Below are 20839 nucleotides of genomic sequence, written 5' to 3' on the forward strand. Positions count from 1 at the left end.
TGTCGGGTCCAGGAAGCCTCGTGGCCAGCTCCCACTTCTCTTGCTGCTGTGCAACCCAGAGCAAGGCCTGCCCCTCCAGCTTCAGTCTTCTCCCCTGCAAATGGGGCCACGGCCTTTCCTCTCAGGCCAAAATAAGGATTGAGGCCGGGTGCAGTGGCTCACCCCTGTAATCCTAGCACTTTGGGAGACTGAGATGGGGGGACTGCTTGAAGTCAGGAGTTAAGACCAGCCTGGTCAACATAGTGAGACCCCATCTCTATTGGTTTAAATTTTGTTTTTTAATTAAATAAATAAAATAAGGATTGAAGAGTGACTTGTACACCAGTTGAGCCCACCTCCATCTCACCCTTGCAGAGCCCCAGAGACACAGCCCTCCAGGGCTCAGACCCAGTGGGACTTGACTCCACAGGCATAAAACCCTGTTTGTCTATGGGCCCTTTGGAATCACCAGGTTTTCGGGGATCCTGAAGGATAGCCCCGACCTGGCCTCACCTGGCCCCTGGCCCCAGTGCCCCTGGTGATATCCAGGTGCTGCGCTGTGATCTCCGCCTCCCACCAGCCCACCTCCACCAGCCCTTCCCAGAACCCTGCCCCAGGTGTTGGAACTGTGCACAGAGGAGGGAGCAGGCCCTGAGGGAGGCCTGGAGGGGCTGCGGATGGTGAAGGCTGCTGTGTCTAGCTGTTTCCTTCTGGACCCACTCCCTCTGGGCTGCGTCCCCGGCTGGTCCAAGCCCTGATCCCTGGGATCTGGGGACATCTTCCCGTTTGTTGTTCCCTGAGAACCAGGCCTCCCTCTGGAGAGGATCACAAGCTTGGGTTTCACTCTGGGCTTGCTCTTGGGAACCCCCCAGGGGCGTGGCTCTGACCGAGATGTTTTCCTCCAGCCTGTTGCCTAGTCCCCATTCCTCGGACCTCAGCTTCACCTCCAGTGTCATCGGCAGGGTGAGCTGGACGCCTACGGGTCTGAGAAGGCACCCGGGTTCCCAGCATCAGCTGGCCACTCTCTGTTCCTCCCCAGCCAGATGGCTCCATTTCACACACAATACACTGAGGCCCAGAGAGTGGGGAGACAGGCCAGGGAGGCCACCTGGAGCCTGGCACAGTGGCCTCATTTATTATGCTGCTCTGCTGCTCACAGGGGAAGCCCGTCCCCCAAAGTCCTCTTCCTCATCCTGGTGAGTATCTTGTCCCTGGATTGCTTGTCAGCCTTGTCTGCCTGGAGCAATCAGTAGCCAGCAGGTTCCCCGCCTTTCCTGGAGTCCGAGGCAGCTGCCCAGCCACCAGCCATGCGGACGATGGCTTGCACCACAGCGATGAAGGTGGACGCGATCTGGGTGTGATGGTGCCGGGTCTCCAGGGCTGCAGTCACTGCCTGGGGGTGGGAGGAGAGGGGAAGCCTGAGCAGGGCTCCAGATGCCACCTGAACCACGCCTGTGTGGTCACAGGCCTCAGCCCAGGTGGTGCCATTTCAGGCCAGGTCATCAGGAAGAGCAGGTTGGGGCCTGCTGGGTCTCACTGGAGCAGGGGGCTTGGCCCTCATGGCACAGGGGCTCCAGATGGCCCAGGCACTAGAGAGAGGACACCAACCATTGTCCACTCTGTGATGATCCAGGCCTCCAGCCCAGGATGCCCTGGGGCCCCACACCGTGACTCAGTTTCTCCAACCCCCGGCCCACCTGGTCAATGTTTCTCTCCACTGTCGTGACGTTGGGCAGAAGCTTGTTGTGCAGCCGGGGCTCCTCCACGGCCTTCTTCACGTCATAGCCGAACCAGAGGTTGTAGATGATGGCCTGGGGCATGGGAGTGTGATCAGCGTGGCTTGGGGGCTGTGCAGAGTGGGCAGGGCCAGGGAGAAAAGGGGTGACACATACCAGTGCAGTGTCTGTGGTGATCTGCGTGCCCCCAGCAGCTCCCACCACCAACCGGACCTGGCCGTCCTGGCCCACCATGATCGTCGGGCACATGGATGAGAGCGGCTGCTTCCCTGCGGCTGATGGGAGAAGACAGGGATGCCCGTCAGCTGCCTGCCCAGGACACCCGCCCCTCTCCACCCCAGTCCCCCACCCCCAGACCTCCACCCCATACCTGGCTGGATGAAATTGGCAGGTGAGGGGGGCACCCCAAACTCATTGGTGATGCTGGGAGAGCTGAAGTCGTCCATTCATTATTGAACAGGATCCCACTGACCGGGGAGCAGACCTTGGAGCCAAAGCTACCGCCCAGCCAGGTCAGACAGCACCTGACCTTGCCTGGCCCAGCCTGGTCCCTATCCACCCACTGAGGCTCAAACATACTCACTGAGAGGCCCAGGATAAGCTACCAAGGTTGGGCCTCAGTTTCCCACCAGGAAAAGAGGTGATGGAGCCACCTTACTGGATAAGTGGGCAGTCCCTGGGCCACCCGCCCCTGGCCCTTTCCCACCCAGGCGGCCCAGCAGCCCCTACTAGAGGTTGATGGTGCTGGTGGCCGACACAGCACTGCCGTCCTCTGCGACGACAGACAGGTGAGCAGTGCCCCCGTCATCCGGCGTGTAGAACTCGGGCTTGTAGTAGGAGATCGGGTGAGTGGTATGGTCAGAGATCTGGGCCCGGAGCTGGGCAGCGAAGAACTCGGAGGTCATGTTGCGGACCACCTGCCGAGACCCCAGAGCTGGCCTGAGGAGGTGGGGAGGGAGGGTGGGGAGGGGGCACAGGTCTCAGAAGGCCCCTGACTGTGACTCTGACCGCAACCCTCTGGCACCCACAACCTTCCGTGGCTCCCCAGGACCCAAGGGCAGGCCCAGGACCTTGCACAACCAGTCTGACTCCCTGTCTCTGTCGCGTTCCAGCAACTCTGAATGTCTGTCTGCGTGGTCCTCAGCCTCCAGACCCTTGCCACATTCAATCACTCATTCTTTCATGCAAAAAATATTTCTAGAATTTGCACTGCATGCCTGGCACTGGGGAATCAACAGGGAACAGACACTTAGGTCCTGCCCTCATGCCAAGAAAAACAAACACACACAGGGAAAGTGCTGAAACCACAAGCCAGGTAAGGGGAATCAAGAGGCATGAGGTATGGGCAGAGTGGTCAGGGAGGGCTTCTCAGAGGAGGCAACGTGTGAAAAGAGCCTGGAATGTGGCCTAAATGGTCAGTGCAAAGGCCCTGAGGCAGGTGGTATAGGCTGGTGAGCGATAGGCAGAGAGTGAATGGAGTAGGATGGGGAGAAGAGGATGAAGATGCAGGCTGGGGCCCATCCCACAGGACCTCCTAGGTCCCATAACAACTGGCTTTTGCTCTGTGCCATGCAGGCTTAGGGCAGAGGAATGAGGAGGGTGGGGAGTGTTTTCACAGGGTCCCTCTGGCAGCTATGACGGGGATAAGGATAAAGCCCAAAGGGGAGGCTGTGGGTATCAACCAGGCAAGAGATGATGGCCTGGGTGGGAGAAAGAGAAGAATCAAGGATGGTGCCGACTAGCGAGGTAAACCCTGCAGAAGGGGCAGGTTTGGGGATGGTCAGGAGCTTGATTTTGGATACTTCATCAGACCTGAAGAGCATGGGTGCACGTATAAAAAAATAAATAAATAAGCATGGGTTCACGGGCAAGGGCGGGCTGAGAGATGAACATGGAGGTATTGACATTGAGTGGCTGCTGGATGCCATGAGCCTGGCCAAGGTCCCCAAGGCAGTGGCGAGGAGGAGATGAGGAGGTCAAGGAGGAGACAGAGGATGGACCCGAAGGCCAAAGAAAATGCCTCAAGAGAGTTTCAACACCGGGCGCGGTGGCTCACGCCTGTAATCCCAGCACTTTGGGAGGCCGAGGCCTGTAATCCCAGCACTTTGGGAGGGCGGATCACGACGTCAGGAGATCGAGACCATCCTGGCTAACACAGTGAAACCCCGTCTCTACTAAAAATACAAAAAATTAGCTGGGCGCGGTGGTGGGCACCTGTAGTCCCAGCTACTTGGGGGGGCTGAGGCAGGAGAATGGCATGAACCTGGGAGGCGGAGCTTGCAGTGAGCCGAGATCCCGCCACTGCACTCCAGCCTGGGGGACAGCCTGGGGGACAGAGCGAGACTCCGTCTCAAAAATAAAATAAAATAAAATAAAATAAAATAAAATAAAGTTTCAGCAACACCCCACGGATTAGTTGACCAATCCCAGGGAAAGGTGTTCTGTCTGAATCTGCCCTCAAGGAAACAGAAAGGCAAATCCACGATGTGGGACATTTTCCAAGACTACTGCCCTGGGCTTTAAAAATCAACAAAACAGGCCAGGCACGGTGGCTCATGCCTGTAATCCCAGCACTTTGGGGGGCCGAGGCAGGCGGATCACGAGGTCAGGAGATCGCGATCACGGTGAAACCCCGTCTCTACTAAAAATACAAAAAATTAGCTGGGCGCAGTGGCGGGTGCCTGTAGTCCCAGCTACTCGGGAGGCTGAGGCAGGAGAATGGCGTGAACCCAGGAGGCGGAGCTTGCAGTGAGCCGAGATAGCACCACTGCACTCCAGCCTGGGCGACAGAGCGACACCCTGTCTCAAAAAAAAGCCACACCTGTAATCCCAGCGCTTTGGGAGGCTGAGGAGGGAAGATAGTTTGATCCCAGGAGTTTGAGACCAGTCTGGGCAAGACCCTGTCTCTAAAAAAATATATAAAAATTATCCAGGTTTGGCGGCACGTGCCTCTGGTCCCAGCTGCTCAGGGGGCTGAAGTGGGAGGATTGCTTGAGCCCTGGAGGTTGAGGCTGCAGTGAGCCAAGATCACACCACTGCACTCCAACCTGGATGACAGAGACTCTGTGTCCAAACAAAAACACAACAAAAACAAAACAGCCAAGAGAGCCTACTGTAGGTAAAGAGAAGGGACAACAGCAGGTTGTGTCACCCCGACATCCTGCTGTGCTATGTTCAAGTCTCACTTTTGAGACACACCCTGAGGTGTGACATCAGTAACCTACTGTGGAATCCCTCAGAAAAACACGAATCCCAATAGACGTGGGTGGAGACGGAGAGAGTTAGGAAATCCGGCAGAAACGTCCACACTGCAGACTCCAGGAAAAGGGAACATTGATGCTTGGGCAGTTTTGGGGTTTTTTTACATTTTTGTAGGTGCGAAAATTTGCAAAATGAAAACTCGAGGAGTGTGGTGAGCTGTGTGAGATGCTGCTGAGTGGGGCCTGATGGGGAAACTGAGGCTGGACATGGCGATCTGGTGGCATGGGGATAGAGCAGGGGAGGGGATACCCTGAAGGGAGAGAGGACATAGCCCAGCCATGTTTGCTCTAAGAGGAGCAAAGGACAGAAGGAGGCAGCAGATAGAAATTTCTAGAGCAACAATAGCTGCCTTTCTTTTGGGAATAATCCGTGATAAAGAAGTAAATCGTCAGAGGCGGAAAGGAGCATTGTAGGAACAGCACCCCGAGCCAGCGAGTAGATGAAGGAGCTGGCCTTAGCCAAAAGGGAGGGCAGAGGGACACGCTGCAGTGGCTCTGTCCCCTCAGAGAGACAAGACACCAGGTCACTGGCTGCAGCGGGAGTCAGAGGTGCAGAATGCTCACGGGGAAAGAGAAGACACCACCCGGGCAGCTGACGCCCCTCCTGGGAGGTCACTGGTCAGTGTGGGGGGGTCTGCAGATCCGCCCAGGAATGCCAAGGACCCAAGTAGGTAAGGAGGGATGTGAGGATCCTCAGCAGGAAGGGATATGACAGGGTCTTATAGGGACCCAGCGTGGAGCTGGGGCAACTACTGAGTGAGTGGGTCAGGTGGTGCATGGCTGAGGGTGGCATCTGGGAAGCATTAGTTTGGAGTGACAGGGAGTGGGTGGCCAAGGTCTCTGTTCACCTGGCCCTCTCCCTTTCACCCATCCATCTCACCATGCCCGAGGGCTGCAATGCCCCCATGCATTCCTCATCTCAGCACTGAGCACTCGAGAACCACAGCATGTGCAAAGGACCTGAGGTAGGAGGGTGGCCACTAATTCCCCACACTGTCAGTTCTGTGCGGCAGAAGCCAAGACTGGGGGTCACCCACGAGTCCATCCGAGCACACAGTAGGCCCGCAATCAAAGTCTGTGGCAGGAATGGATTCATAAAGCATATGTGAGGCTGTAGCCACCCTGGGGAGCCCACCTGAGGCCTCTACAGCAGGCCCCACACCCACAGTGGGCCAGCCCCTGCCCCTTACCCCAGTCACATCCACAAACTTGGGGTCCCCAAGCAGGGTCCTCTTGGCGTAGGCAAACCGGAAAGGCCTCTACGATGTGGTGGTACGTCAGGCCCTTCTGCTTGGGGGTCTCCACGCTCTCCTGGGAGAAGTTGTACCCTGGTTGATCAGAACCAGGTGCATGTTGCTGAGCCCCAGAGGCTCTGAGGGGCTCAGAGGGTTAACACCTGCCTGAGCCACTTTGCCCACCTCAAGGAGCGTTTAATAACCAATAGCAGCAGCTGCTTCAGAAGGCTGTGGTGAGAGTGAAGTAAGGTGAGGGCTCCCGAGCCTGGGCCTCACGTCACGCATCAGCTCTGGCCATTCAGTGACCAAGTGGCAGGGTCACCCACTGGACCAGGGTACCCTCTGGACCAGCCCTGCAGCCCTGAGCTCCTGCACCTCTCTCCCTCCTGATGACTCCTGTTCCTCCTCCAACCCTTGAGCATTGCCCGCTTCAGCCGTGTCGCTCTGCACTGCCTCCTTCAGGACATGGTGAGCTGTGATGCAGGGACACGCCTCGGGAGCTCAGTGATGGAAAGACGTGGCATGGGGGGCGAGCAGAGATGCAGCAGGGGTGGGGCGTGGGGAGAGAGAGGCAGTGTCATGGGTCCTACCACACGGCTGTGGTGCGACCACCCACCTTTGAGGATGTTGAGGATGAGGGCCAGCACGGGCCCGCTGAGCGGCGCACTGGGCATGTACAGCACCGCGTCTCCCAGGCTGATGTTCAGCGGGTGCTCGATCAGCTCAGCACGGTAGTTGTTCAGGTCCTCAGCTGTCACAATGCCCCCTGCAATGGGACAGCAGCTCGAATGGGCGCTGGGATGGGGCTGCACCACTGCGTGGAGGATGGAGCTGCACCAGTGGTGTTGGGGGCAGGCATGGCTGCACCATGGTGGTGGGGAAAAGCCTGTACCTACCAGGGAGGACAGAGTGCACTACTGGAGGGGTGGGACTGTGCCCTGGGAGGGGGCCACAGGCAACCTCACCTCCTTGGGAACCTCACCAGCTCCGGCACTCCTGTCTCCCTGACACTGCTCACCACCCGACAGCTGGGCTGGGGCCACCTGCCCTCTGCCTGCTTGGCTTACTGGCTTCCTGTCTGCCTTCTCTCATCTGTGGCCGGAGAGTGTTTCCTTTTTTCTTTTTTTTTTTTAGAGATACGATCTTGCTCTGTTACCCAGGCTGGAGTGCAGTGGCTTAATCACAGCCTTGAACTCCCGGGCTCAAGTGATCCTCCAGCAGACCCTCCCCAGTAGCTGAGACTAAAGGCACAACTACACCCAGCAAATTTTAATTTTTTTGTTGTGTTTTGCTATATTTCTTTCTTTCTTTCTTTCTTTTTTTTTGTGAGACGGAGTCTCACTCTATCGCCCAGGCTGGAGTGCAGTGGCGCGATATCGGCTCACTGCAAGCTCCGCCTCCCAGGTTCACGCCATTCTCCTGCCTCAGCCTCCCAAGTAGCTGGGACTGCAGGCACCCGCCACCACACCTGGCTAATTTTTTTAAATTTTTAGTAGAGACAGGTTTCACTGTGTTAGCCAGGATGGTCTCGATCTCCTGACCCTGTGATCCACACGCCTCGGCCTCTCAAAGTGCTGGGATTACAGGCGTGAGGCACCATGCCCGGCAGGGTTTTGCTATATTTCTTTTCACTATGCTTTGAATTTTTTGTTTTCTTGTTCCCCACCCCCACCCCCACTATATTTATGTAGATTCTCAATTTTTTTTTTGTAGACTCACTATGTTGCCCAGGCTTGTCTTGGACCTCCTGACCTCAACTTCTACCTCAGCCTCCCAAAGTGTTGGGATTACAGGCATGAGACACCAGGCTTTGCCTCAGACGGCCTTTTCTTTCTTTTTTTTTTTTTGAGATGGAGTCTCACTCTGTGGAGTGCAGTGGTGCAATCTCGGCTCACTGCAACCTCAGCCCCCCAGGTTCTAGCGATTCTCCTGCCACAGCCTCCCACGTAGCTGGGATTACAGGCACAACCCACCATGCCTGACTAATTTTGCATTTTTAGTAGAGACAGGGTTTCACCATGTTGGCCAGGCTGGTCTTGAACTCCTGAGCTCAGGTGTTCCACCCGCCTCGGCCTCCCAAAGTGCTGGGATTACAGACGTGAGCCACTGCGCCTGGCTCAGAGGGCCTTTTCTAACTGGAGAATTCCTGCCGGTGTCCCTGCTGCTTGGCCTCTTCTCCTCATGAGGAATGGATAGAGGGAGGGAGGGAGGCTCTTAATTCTCCTGGAGTCAGCTCCAGACAGACAGGGTATTGGCATGCCAATTTCCAGCCTCAGTGGTAAAGGTCGACACGCTAATCACCCTCCTCCATGAAGCAGTGACAAAAATTACCTGAAGAAAGCCACAGCCAAGCTCCAGGCCCCTGCCCCACAAATCCCCTTCCCCATGCCTCTCTCAAGGCGACCCTCATCCCTTGTAACCCTCTTGGTGAATCAAAGCGCCCTCTACTGGGCCTTAGCCCAGCTGTTCCTCTGCTAGGAATCCCTTCCTCTCTCTGCCTAACGAAGTTATCTGCAGCCCAGCCGCCACCTCCTCCAAGAAGTCCTCCTGGATCTTCAGGCTGTATTCTAGTGCTTCCCTAGCCCTGGCTCTTGCCTACACCTGCATTTACCCCAACAGGGACTTGCTCTCCTGGACTGTGTGGCCTCTCTTGGTTTTGATATAAGCAGGAGCTGTGGACCCACATGGCCAGTCACTGACCCTCCTCCACCAGGAACTTCCTGCAGGCTCAGGCAAGACAGGAGGACCCCATGGCTCTGGGCTACAGCTCAGGGTTTCCACTGCAGAGTTCCTCACCCAGGTCCTTGAGGTTACCCACTCACCAGCCGCCTGGATGTCCTTCACAATCTGGGCCATGAGGCTGCCGTTGTAGAAGGCCTGGGCGCCCTCGATGGCCAGCATCTCGTAGGTGTCAGCCAGCCGCGGCAGGGTCAGTCTCTCCCCCTCCCGAAGCACCTTTCTATCCCGGCAGAACACCTCACTGGGGCAGAGGGGGCTCATGTGAGGCAGCAGGTGGGGTGGACTCAGCTAGACCACCCCCCACACCCGTCCATACAGGAGACCAGCACAAAGCAGGGGCAGCACCTGTCACAGGTGGGTGGCCCTGTCACTCAGCGCTCATCCTCCTAGTGTCCCTTCCGGGAACCTCCTAGTGTCCCTTGCCACTCAGGACACATGGCCAGCCACAGTGGCCACTGGGACCCCACGCTCAGAATGTGTCCCCACACGTGGTGGGAAGGGTCTGTATCTCCTCATCCCATTATCAGCACAGGGTCCTGAAGGCAGAGGGCCACTCCACTGCTGCTACGGCCTGCAAGGTCCTTGGGCTGTGCCTGCCCTGCCTGTGTCAGGGGGCCGCACCCACAGACATGCCACAAGACAGGCTGCTGCTCGATGACGGTCCGCTTGTTTTCCAGGGCTGCCGCCAAGCCCTTGCCCACAGGGAAGCCCTGGCGGGCCAGCTGGATGCTGGGCTGGAAGAGGCGAGCCCAGGGCAGCTGCCCATGCCACTGATGTGCCAGCTCATAGCCTCGGATCTCCCCAGGCACCGCCACCGACAGCCCTCCTGGGGAGAGAGAGCCACAGTTAGTGACCCTGAGTGGGGGACATCCGGATCTCTCGCAGGCAGCATCCCAGGCACAGTCCCTGACTCGCTTTACAGATGGGGCAATGAGGCTTAGGAGGAAAGATTTTTTTTTCTTTTTTGAGTTGGGGTCTTGCCATCTTGCCCAGCCTGATCTCGAACTCCTGGATTCAAGCAATCCTCCCACCTCAGCCTCCTGAGTAGCTGAGATTACAGGCGTGAACACCACACCCAGCAGAAGGGGATTTTTAATTTTTTAATTTATTTTTAATTTTAATTTTTTTTTTTTAGGAGGGGATGTTTAATTTTTTTTTAGGAGGGGCTCAGCAGTAGGAGTGTACATGGACAAGGGATGTCTGAGGAGGGCACAGGAGGGGAAGCAGTAGCATGCGGCTGGGTTTTGCTGTCCCAGGATGAGGTGTCTGTCTGTGCAGGTGCCTGCATGTCTAAAATCCTGTGCCAGGCCAGACCCCCTCCCATCTCGCTGACCACAAGGCCTTATCCTGTAAGACTCATGGGCTCCACCAGAATGTGCCAAAACAAGAGCAGATCCCACCCTGACCCAGGTCAAGCACAGGCCACCTTCAAGACACAGCCAGCCCCAAGAAAGGGCTCCCTTCCTCTTTTCTACTGCCCCAGAGAGGCAAGACTGAGCCTTAACCTCCGTCCTGTCCCCTCTCCCAGCCTCAGTTTCTCCATCCAACTATAAGGGTTTTTGTTTGTCTGTTTTGAGACAGGGTCTCATTCTGTTGTCCCAGCTGGAATGCAGTGGTGCAATCATGGCTCACTGCAGCCTTGGCTTCCCAGGCTCAAGCGATCCTCCCACCTCAGCCTCTGAAGTACCTAAGACTACAGACACACCCCACTACACGTGGCTTTTTTTTTTTTTTTTTTTTTGAGATGGAGTTTCACTCTTGTTGCCCAGGCTGGAGTGCAATGGCACAATCTTGGCTCACTCCAACCTCCACCTCCCGAGTTCAAGCAATTCTCCTGCCTCAGCCTCCCAAGTAGCTGGGATTACAGGCATGCACCACCACGCCTTGCTAATTTTTGTATTTTTAGTGGAGACGGGGTTTCACCAGGTTGGTCAGGCTGGTCTTGAACTCCTAACATCAGGTGATCCATCCTCCTCAGCCTCTCAGAGTTCTGGGATTACAGGCGTGAGCCACCACTCCCAGCCTAATTTTTTATTTTTATTTTTTGTAGAGACAGGGGTCTTGCTACGTTGCCAAGACTGGTCTCAAACTCTGGCCTCAAGCAATCCTCCCACCTCAGCCTCCCAACATGCTGGGATTACAGGTGCACTCAGCCTATAAGGGGTTTTGCCTTCCAGTTCTGACTTTTGAGGAGGTCATTGGAAACAGACCCCTGGGCCTGCTTTCTCCCTGAGCCTCACTGCCCATATGGACACTACAGACACTGACCCTTTGCCCAGAAAGGTACAACTATGGCCTCTGCCCCCAGGGACTCTCCTGCTCTTGCGAGAGATGATGGGGCCATTTGCCTTGGCTTGGCGGCTGTGGCTCTAGAACTGCCTCTCCCACCCTGAAGCCTGGCACAAGTTTCCAAGAGCTGGTGGTTTCAATTCCTAGAAGCTGCACGTACGTCCCGGAAGGTCTGACACCCAGCACATGATTCCTTCCACCTTGTAGTTAGACAGAAGTTCTTTTTTGTTTTGTTTTGTTTTCTTTGTTTGTTTTTGAGATGGAGTCTTGCTCTGTCTCCCAGACTGCAGTGCAGTGGCATGATCTCAGCTCACTATAACCTCCGCCTCCCAGGTTCAAGCGATTCTCCTGCCTCAGCCTCCCGAGTAGCTGGGATTACAGGCACAGGCCAGCACGCCAGGCTAATTTTTGTATTTTTAGTACAGATGGTGTTTTGCCATGTTGGCCAGGCTGTTTTCAAACTCTTGACCTCAGGTCATCCACCCACCTCAGCCTTCCAAGGTGCTGGGATGACAGGCGTGAGCCACCGTGCCCAGCCAAGACAGGAGAAGTTCTAATCTTTGATAGCAGACCAGGGTGACGATGCTTAGCAACAGTATTTTGTATATTTCAAAGTAACGAAGAGAGGACTATGGTGCTAACACCCAGAAATGAAAAATATTCAAGGTGACGGAGACTCCAAATACCCTGCCTTGATCATTATACACTATATGCATGGAACAAGCACTCACATGTACCCATAAATATAGAAAATATCATGTATCAATATCAGAAAAAAATCTCCTCCTGACCTCAGCCCAATCAGGCTCTCATGCCACCACACTTGCCAAGTTCTCTGGTGACCCCCACACTGCCAGACCCAGTGCCCCCTCTCAGCTTTACTGGGCTCATCACTCTCCCTGAGAGCCGCCCCTGCATCCCAGCACCTGGCTCCACCCGAGTCTCCCCCGCCTGCCATCCTAGCGCCTACTCTCCCCTCTGTCTTTGCTCTCTCTCCTGGTGGTCTGCTTGACATCTGAGCTTCAGCCTCCATTTATGCACTGACAACTCCCAAATTGACCTGCTGGCCTGGACTGCTCCTCTGATCACCAGACCTGAGTATCTACCTGCCTGCTTGAAGAAAGCATCTCAAACTTCAACGTGCCCAAAACCGAGCTCCTGAGTGTCTGCTCAACCTGCTTTCTGAGAACCCTGCCTGTCTCCATTAGGGTCACCCCATCCTTCCAGGTACAGACAAAAGATCAGGGGTCCCCGGGGACTCCCTACACAAGCGTCACACCCAACCCATCCTCAAATCCGCAGGCTCCACTTCCAAGTGTGTCTGTCCAGCGTCAGCCACTTCCCAGCACTCTCTCCACGAATTACTGCAGTGACCTCCGGACAGGCCCCCACATGCTCCCTGCCCCTTACACAGCAACCCAAGGGGTCCATAGACCAGATCCATCGCCTTCCACTCACATACTCCACGAGCCCCCACTTCCCTCAGACAGGAAGCAGAGGCTTCACCATAACCTAAGAGATCCCACACAACCTGGGCCATTCCCCTTGGGTCACTTGCTGCAGCCTCCCCAGCTCCCCACAGGGCTCTGTCCCTGCCATCACACCTGGATAGCAGACCAGGAGATAGCTCCCCTGACCCCATCTCTGCCTCTGGGTCTTTGCTCAGATGTCCCCTTCCCTGACTAGGTCACCCTCCATAGAGTCCCAGATTTTGAGGCCCTCCAGGTCTGTTTTTCTACAGCCTGTAACACACCCGCACCTGCCTAGTTTCTTTTCCCACCTGGAGTGTCACAGATTTCATCTGCCGTCTTTGTTTTTCACCCCAGCTTCAGGAACAACAGCTGATTCTTTAAGACAATGCTCAATACATTCTAGTTAAATAAATGATTCTAAGCGTCCACAAGGTGCCAAGCCTGTGATTCCCGCATTGTCTTACCCTGAGCAACTTCACATCTACAGATGCTGAGTTTCTCAATGAGTATTAAAAACAAATGAAAGATTGGTCGGGCACAGTGGCTCACGCCTGTAATTCCAGCACTTTGGGAGGCTGAGGCAGGGGGATCACGAGGTCAGGAGATCGAGGGACCAGCCTGGGCAACATAGTGAAAACCCGTCTCTACTAAAAAATACAAAAAATTAGCCGGGTGTGGTGGCAGGCGCCTGTAGTCCCAGCTACTCAGGAGGCTGAGGCAGGAGAATGGCGTGAACTCAGGAGGCAGAGCTTGCAGTGAGCCGAGATCGCACCACTGCACTCCAACCTGGGCGACAGAGTAAGACTCCGTCTCAAAAAAAAAAAAAAAGAAAAAAAAATCAAAGATTGAGTATGTTGCAGAAGACTCCAAAGGGCACCACCCAGGACCCCCACCTGAAGTCTAAGACCTGCTGTGGTAAGTGTGTCCTGCCCCTCCATCCTCCAACTTTTTTTTTTTTTTTTTTTTGAGACGGAGCTTCGTTCTTGTTGCCCAGGCTGGAGTGCAGTGGCATGATCTCGGCTCACTGCAATCTCCACCTCGTGGGTTCAAGCGATTCTCCTGCCTCAGCCTCCTGAGTAGCTGGGATATTACAGGCCTGTGCCACCACGCCCAACTAATTATTATACTTTTAGTAGAGAAAGGGTTTCACTATGTTGGCCAGGCTGGTCTTGAACTCCTGACCTAGGTGATCCATCTGCCTCAGCCTCCCAAAGTGCTGGGATTACAGGCGTGAGCCTGTGAAAAAAAGGCCCAGCCTTTTTTTTTTTTTTTTTTTTTGACAGCGTCTCACTTTGTTGCCCAAGCTAGAGTGTAGTGGTATAATCATGGCTGACTGCAGCCTCAACCTCCTGGGCTCAAGTGATCCTCCCACCTTAGCCTCCCGAGTAGCTGGGACCATAAGCACACACCGCCATACCTAGCTAATTTTTTTTCCATTTTTTGTAGAGATGGAGTCTTGCTATGTTGTCCAGGCAGGTCTCCTGGGCTCATGCGCTCCTCCTGACTTGGCCTCCTAAAGTGCTAGGATTAGAGGCGTGAGTTGTTGAGACCCTCCCATCCTCCAACTTTTATCTCACAATCTATTGTGCCTCCTTGGGGGACAGACAGTGGCTTCCTGGATGGACAGTGGCTTCCCTTCAGGTACCTGGGGAATTTGGGGGCCTCCTCTCCACTTAAGACCAGATTAGAAAAGAGGGACTCCACCTCACATTCTAGAGCACCATCCCCACAAATGAACAAATGAGTGAATGGGATGCCTGTTGAAAAAGCAGGATATAGACAGCCTGGGTTCAATTTTAGCTTTACCACCTCCCAGCTGTGTGACCTCAACTGATTTGCATGACCTGTCTGAGCCTCAGCATCCCCACCCTGTAAAATGGGAATCCACACAGCATCCCCTAGCCCAAAGGAGCAGGGAGGGTTGTGAGAGGCTCGTGGGTGAAAAGCACAGAGCAGAGCGTGGGCCCCAGTGAGCCCTGGTCCATGAGGTCTGCTAGCATAATAATTATTCTTTCCATGTGCTGCACAGAGTGGCCCCGGAGGCCTTAGCAGAAATAACAGAAGCTCCCGGCCCTTTACCGTGGTGATGATGGTCCTGACCACTCATTGTGGGAGGGTGCTATGGGGCAAGGAAGGGATGGGGGGTGCTAGAACTGCCCCTGAACCCTGACGGGAGCAGGCTCCTGTGGGCAAGGCCCCTTCCCGGTGGCTCAGCCAGCTCTGCACCCATGCCCCAAGTCTGCAGCATGGCTTACCCTTCTGGGACTGCTCCGAGCTGTTGAACATGCTGGCAAAGGCCAGCCTGGGGGCCACCTCGCGGGCGTTGATGACCTCAGCTTTTCCTAGAAGGAGAAGCAGGTAGGCAGGCCCACCCACCCAAACCCTTTATGCCACGTGAGCCTGGGGGCCACCCAGCTGTGCCTCGGCCCAACCCACACCCCCTGCCCCTCTCCCTCTCCTCTTCCGAGGCACTCATGAGTGGTCCTGTTGTAGATGGTGAGGAAGAGGCCACCCCCGATGCCCATGCTGTGGGCATTCATGAGCCCCACACACAACAGGGCTGCAATGGCTGCATCCACCGCAGAGCCACCGTCCCGCAGTGCGTCCCTGCCATGTGGCACATAAAGGCATGAGAACCTGCAGGCTTCCACCCTGGCCCCGCATACACACCCTGCTGCCCACCTGCCCAAAGGAGGATGGAAGAGAAGTCCATTCGAGTTTTGGGGTTTTTGTTTTTAGTTTCTTTCTCTTTTTTTTGAGATGGAGTCTTGCTCTATTGCCAGGCTGGAGTGCAGTGGCACGATCTCAGCTCACTGCAACCTCTGCCTCCCGGGTTCAAGCCATTCTCCTGCCTCAGCCTCCTGAGTAGCTGGGACTACAGGCGCACACCACCACGCCCGGCTAATTTTTGTATTTTTAGTAGAGACGGGGTTTCACCATGTTGGCCAGGATGGTCTCTATCTCTTGACTTCATGATCCACCTGCCTTGGCCTCTTTTTTTTTTTTTTTGGAGACAAAGTCTCTCTTTGTTGCTCAGGCTGGAGTGCAGTGGTGTGATCTCGGATCACTGCAGCCTCAGTCTCCTGGGCTCAATTGACCCTCCCATCTCAGCCTCCCAAGTAGCTGGGACTATGGGCACATGCCACCATGCCCAGCCAATTTTGTTTGTGTGTTTTGTAGAGATGGGGTTTCATCATGTTGCCCAGGCTGGTCAAGAACTCCTGTGCTCAAGTGATCCACCCACCTTGGCCTCCCAAAGTGCTGGTATTACAGGCATGAGCCACTGTGCTCAGCCTTTGTTTTATGAGACAGGGTCTCACTTTGTCACCCAGGATGAAGTGCAGTGGCACAGTCTTGGCTCAATGCAGCTTTGACCTCCTGGGCTCAAGCAATCCTCCCACTTCAGTCTCCTGAGTAGCTGGGACTACAGGTAAGAACCACCACACCGGGCAATTTTTTGTCTTTTTTGTAGAGATAGGGTCTTTCTATGTTGCCCAGGCTGGTCTCAAACTCATGGTCTAAAGCAATCTTATCTCCTCAACCTCCCAAAGTGCTGGGATTACAGTTTCTTCTTTTTCTTTTCTTTTTTTTTTCTGAGACAGAGTTTCACTCAGTTGCCCAGGCTGGAGTGCAGTGGCATGATCTTAGCTCACTGCAACCTCTGCCTCCTGGGTTCAAGCGATTCTCCTGCCTCAGCCTCCTGAGTAGCTGGGATTACAGGCGCACACCACCATGCCCGGCTAACTTTTTATATTTTTAGTAGGGACAGAGTGCACCATGTTGGCCAGGCTGGTCTCGAACTCCTGACCTCGGGTGGTCTGCCCGCCTCAACCCCCCAAAGTGCTGGGATTACTGGTGTGGACCACCTTGCCCAGACAGTTTCCTCTTTATCAAGCAAACAAATGTACATGACTTTTATAATTGGGACAAAAAGGGAAATTGCTATACTTTATTAATAACATTTTTTTTTTCCTTGCTAGAGATGGTGGCTTACACCTGTAATCTCAGCACTCTGGGAGGCCAAGGTGGAGGATCACTTGAGGCCAGGAGTTCAAGACCAGCCTGGGCAATAGAGTGAGACCATCTCTAGAAAACAGTCTTTTTTAATTAGTCAGGTGTGATGCACGCCTGTAGTCCTAGCTACTCAGGGGGCTGAGGTGAGAGGATCGCTTAAGCCCAAGAGTTCAAGGCTGCAGTGAGCTATGATCATGCCACTGCACTCCAGCCTGGGTGACAGAACAAGACCCTGTCTCAAAATATGAAAAACATAATATTTTTTCTGTTTAAGTCTTTAAGAGGGAACTGATCTTTATATATAACATGAGATAAGAGTCTAAAATAGAATAAAACAGTAGAAGCCAGGCACCATGGCTCACACCTGTAATCCCAGCACTTTAGGAAGCTGAGGCGGGAGGATCACTTAAACCCAAGAGTTTGAGGCTGCAGTGGGCTATGATCGCTCCCCTATACTCCAGCCTGGGTGACAGAGTAAGACTCCACCTTAAAAAAAGAATAAGCCCTTCATGTCCCTGTTTGGGCAACAGCGTTCCTTGGGGGGATGGGGGAGGGATGGCATTGGGAGATATACATAATGCTAAATGATGAGTTGGTGGGTGCAGCACACCAACATGGCACATGTGTACATATGTAACAAACCTGCACATTGTGCACATGTACCCTAAAACTTAAAGTATAATAATAATAAAATAAAATAAAAAAAAGAAAGAAAGAAATTGTCTCCTAACCAAAAAAAAAAAAAAAAAAAAAAGAAAAGAAAAGAATAAGCCGGGCGTGGTGGCTCACACCTGTAATCCCAACACTTCGGGAGGCCCAGGTGGGTGGATTACCTGAGGTCAGGAGTTCGAGACCAGCCTGACCAACATGGTGAAACCCCATCTCTACTAAAAACACCATAATTAGGCCAGGCGCAGTGGCTCACACCTGTAATCCCAGCACTTTGAGAGGCAGAGGTGGGAGGATCACAAGGTCAGGAGTTCAAGACCAGCCTGGCCAACATAGCAAAACCCTGTCTCTACTAAAAATACAAAAATTAGCTGGGCATGGTGGCACATGCCTGTAGTCTCAGCTACTGTGGAGGCTGAGGCAGGAGAATCACTTGAACCTGGGAGGTGGAGGCTGCAGTAAGCCAAGATTGCACCACTGCCCTCCAGCCTGGGTAACAGAGCGATACTCTGTCTCAGAAAACACACACACACACACACACACACATATACACACACACAAATTTGTTGGGCGTGGTGGCACACTCCTGTAATCCCAGCTACTTGGGAGGCTTAGGCATGAGAATCACTTGAACTTGGGAGGCGGAGGTTGCAGTTAACTGAGATTGCACCACTGCACTCCAGCCTGGCAACAGAGCAAAACTCCATCTCTAAATAGATTAGATAGATAGATAGATAGATAGATAATAGATAGATAGATGGATAGATAGATAGATAGATAGGAAGAAATAAGTAAAAATAACAACCAAACAACAAAACAGTGGAGTTTATCCAAAGAGACAGAGACTCTTAGAACTGAGAAAAGGGGCCCTGTTTGGCTCTAGGAGACCCACACCCTGCTCTCGGAGTCACCGTCCCCTTCCCAAAGGCTACTGAGAGAGTCCAAGCAAAGCTTACATGTGGGGAAACTGAGTCTCAGAGGGGTGAAGGTATTGCTCAGGTCCACTTGCCCAGTTTTCAGGGCCCATGTCCCATGCCCTGCCCCGCTCACCTCCCAATCTCCGAGCACTGCTTGGCATCCGCGCCCACGGCAGCCCTGGTGTACACATGGTTGTCAGGTTCCTTGGAGGCTGAGGGCAGCCAGAGACAGAGGCCGACAATGACCAGCACGAGGACCACGGCCAGCAGGCCCAGCACCACTAACTTCTTCTTCATGGCTCTGCTGCACCCACGGGGTAAGGAGCAGGGTCAGGCCCAGCCTCAGACATTCCCTGGCCCCTCCCCAACAGGGCACAGTCTAAAGTCAGGCCTCAGAAACACAAGGCCTGTGTCTCCTTCCCGCTTCCCAGAATACGTGCAGGCTGTCCGGCCCCCAGACCTTTGCGCAGGCCATGCCCTCTGCCAGAAGCTCTGGGCCTCATCTCTGCCCTCCCAAATCCTCCCTGCTTATCTTCAGAGCCCATCCTGGTAAGAACCCCATCTCCAGCAGCGGCCCTTCCTGGGAGCCCCCAGATTTCCACACCCCTCTTTCTGCAGGGCCTGGCCTACCTCCTCACAGTGGCTGAGCCTCCACTGCTTAGGGAGAAGCTCCAGTAGGGATGGGCCTGGCCTGGTTTCTCCTGTGTCCCCCACCTCAGCCTAGAGCCTGGCACTGTCCAGGAGTCCTCTGAAGACCCTCCACCCCACCTGGAGCATGGGGTTTAGCTTCCATAGTGCCCACAATCAGAGCGCCCCACAGATTCACTGCCACGGGGCCAGGACTTACCGTCCAGCAGCAGACAGGGGCCCCAAGCCTTGCCTGGGGTGTTGGCCACGAAAGACAGGAGGATTTGGTGGAAACAGCTGAGGAAATAACCGGGGTCTCCCTCACACTCTGCTGAAGCCTGTAGCCACAGAATCTTCTTCAGAGACTCTCTGATCAGGCAGCCTTCTCGTTCTCCTGAAGGTCAAAGGAGGTTACCTGAAGCACGCACAGCTCAGACCTTTCTGGGGTACTCCGTGTTACCTCCCTCTGCCTCTAGCTGGTTTCTCTGTCTCCAGTTGAACTCTGGAGGCAAAGAGGCTGTCAGTAACACATTTGTTTCCATGAATTCTCTCAGCATGTCTCCCAGGCACAGCTCAAAGAGGGTTTTGCACGGAGCAGGGCAGGTAGGGGACAGGGCATTCCTGCACAAGCCCAGGATGTCCATGCGGTAAGCATGGCAAAGGGGGCTCAGGGGGCACCGCCAGCCTGCCCTGCTCTGACGCTGGACTTGCCACTCACCTGCTGTGGGGCCTCAGGCAAATCACTGAACTGTCCAGCCTGGATGACGGCAGCACCTCACTTGCCTTGCTGCTGGGAGTGTTGTGAATAGAGTAGGTTAGACTGTGGGCAGGGCTTGGTGAATGGTAGCTGTGATTATCATCATGGCTGCACCGGGGACACCCCCAGGAGGCCTGAGTGGCACAGGTCTCTTGCTCACTGTATGTCCCCTGTGGACTCCCTTCCAGGCTGTGCAGTGAGTGGCAGCAGTGACCCTTGGGAAGCCTCATGGCTATGGCAGCAGGTGACAGGTGTGACAACAGGGAAGAAGGATGTGGTGACAGAGGTTGGGGTTCCCCTCTCCCACAGTCAGTTTCCCACAAAGGGCGGTGTCTGCCAGCAAGCCCCTCCAATGAGCCCCAAGCTGGGTTTCCCTCCACTCCACCCTGTCCCAGTGCAGAGCGTCTGACCTCAGAGGCAGACACACTGTCCCAGAGGTGGTCTACAAATGGAGTCCCTGTGCCCTCCCCACACACAGGGAACATCCAAATGCCATCGTGGAAGGGTGGCACCTCCCCAGGCTTGGTGGGCCTGGGGCCGATAGTGTGATACATTTGACCCCCTCCCAGCCCTGGATGCAGACACCAAGAGCAGAGAGACCTGGCAGTAGTCATGCAGCAGCGCACCACCCCACATCCCCAGCACAATCCAAAGCAGCCCGTCATCCCCACCGTGACCACCACAGCCTGAATCCAGGTGCCACCTGTTTCTGACCTGAACTCCCTCACAGCCCCTGCCTGCACTCCCTCCCTCCAACATCGCCTGCCCTTCAGTCTTCCAGAAAGCAGCTAGAGGGCTCTGTCTGTCCAACTGCAGAACAGGCCCTGCCTCCTCCCTGTCCCGTTGGACAGCTCACACCCTTCACCAGGCCTGACAGCACTCTTGCCACTCCAACACCCTGGGTCCCAGCCGGGAGTCCAGGTCAGGGTTAAGGGTTCCTGATAGAGACACCGATTCCTGGAGGTCCAAAGAGCCTCAGGAGCTGGGCCAGCAATATGCAGCATCTATTATGGACACAGAACATTCCCATCACATGGCCGGGTGCAGTGGCTCACGCCTATAATCCCAGCACTTTGGGAGGCAGAGGCAGGTGGATCACCTGAGGTGAAGAGTTCGAGACCAGTCTGGCCAACATGGTGAAACCC

General features: G+C 54.7%; 1 pseudogene across 1 annotated transcript; it reads right to left on the minus strand.

Moving 5' to 3' along the window:
- Positions 1–1132: 1132 nt before the first annotated feature.
- On the minus strand, positions 1133–19236 carry GGT2P (Inactive glutathione hydrolase 2; annotated as a pseudogene). The gene is made up of 13 exons (XR_008541862.2): positions 19158–19236; positions 18444–18614; positions 15181–15317; positions 14966–15046; positions 9583–9775; positions 9033–9190; positions 6827–6976; positions 6166–6303; positions 2445–2632; positions 2086–2212; positions 1872–1984; positions 1677–1790; positions 1133–1372 (listed from the first exon to the last, which is right to left on the minus strand). The product of XR_008541862.2 is annotated as an Inactive glutathione hydrolase 2 (transcript).
- Positions 19237–20839: the final 1603 nt, after the last annotated feature.

The sequence above is a fragment of the Pan troglodytes genome, chromosome 23, assembly GCF_028858775.2.
Source record: "Pan troglodytes isolate AG18354 chromosome 23, NHGRI_mPanTro3-v2.0_pri, whole genome shotgun sequence".
NCBI classification, from domain to species: Eukaryota; Metazoa; Chordata; class Mammalia; order Primates; family Hominidae; genus Pan; species Pan troglodytes.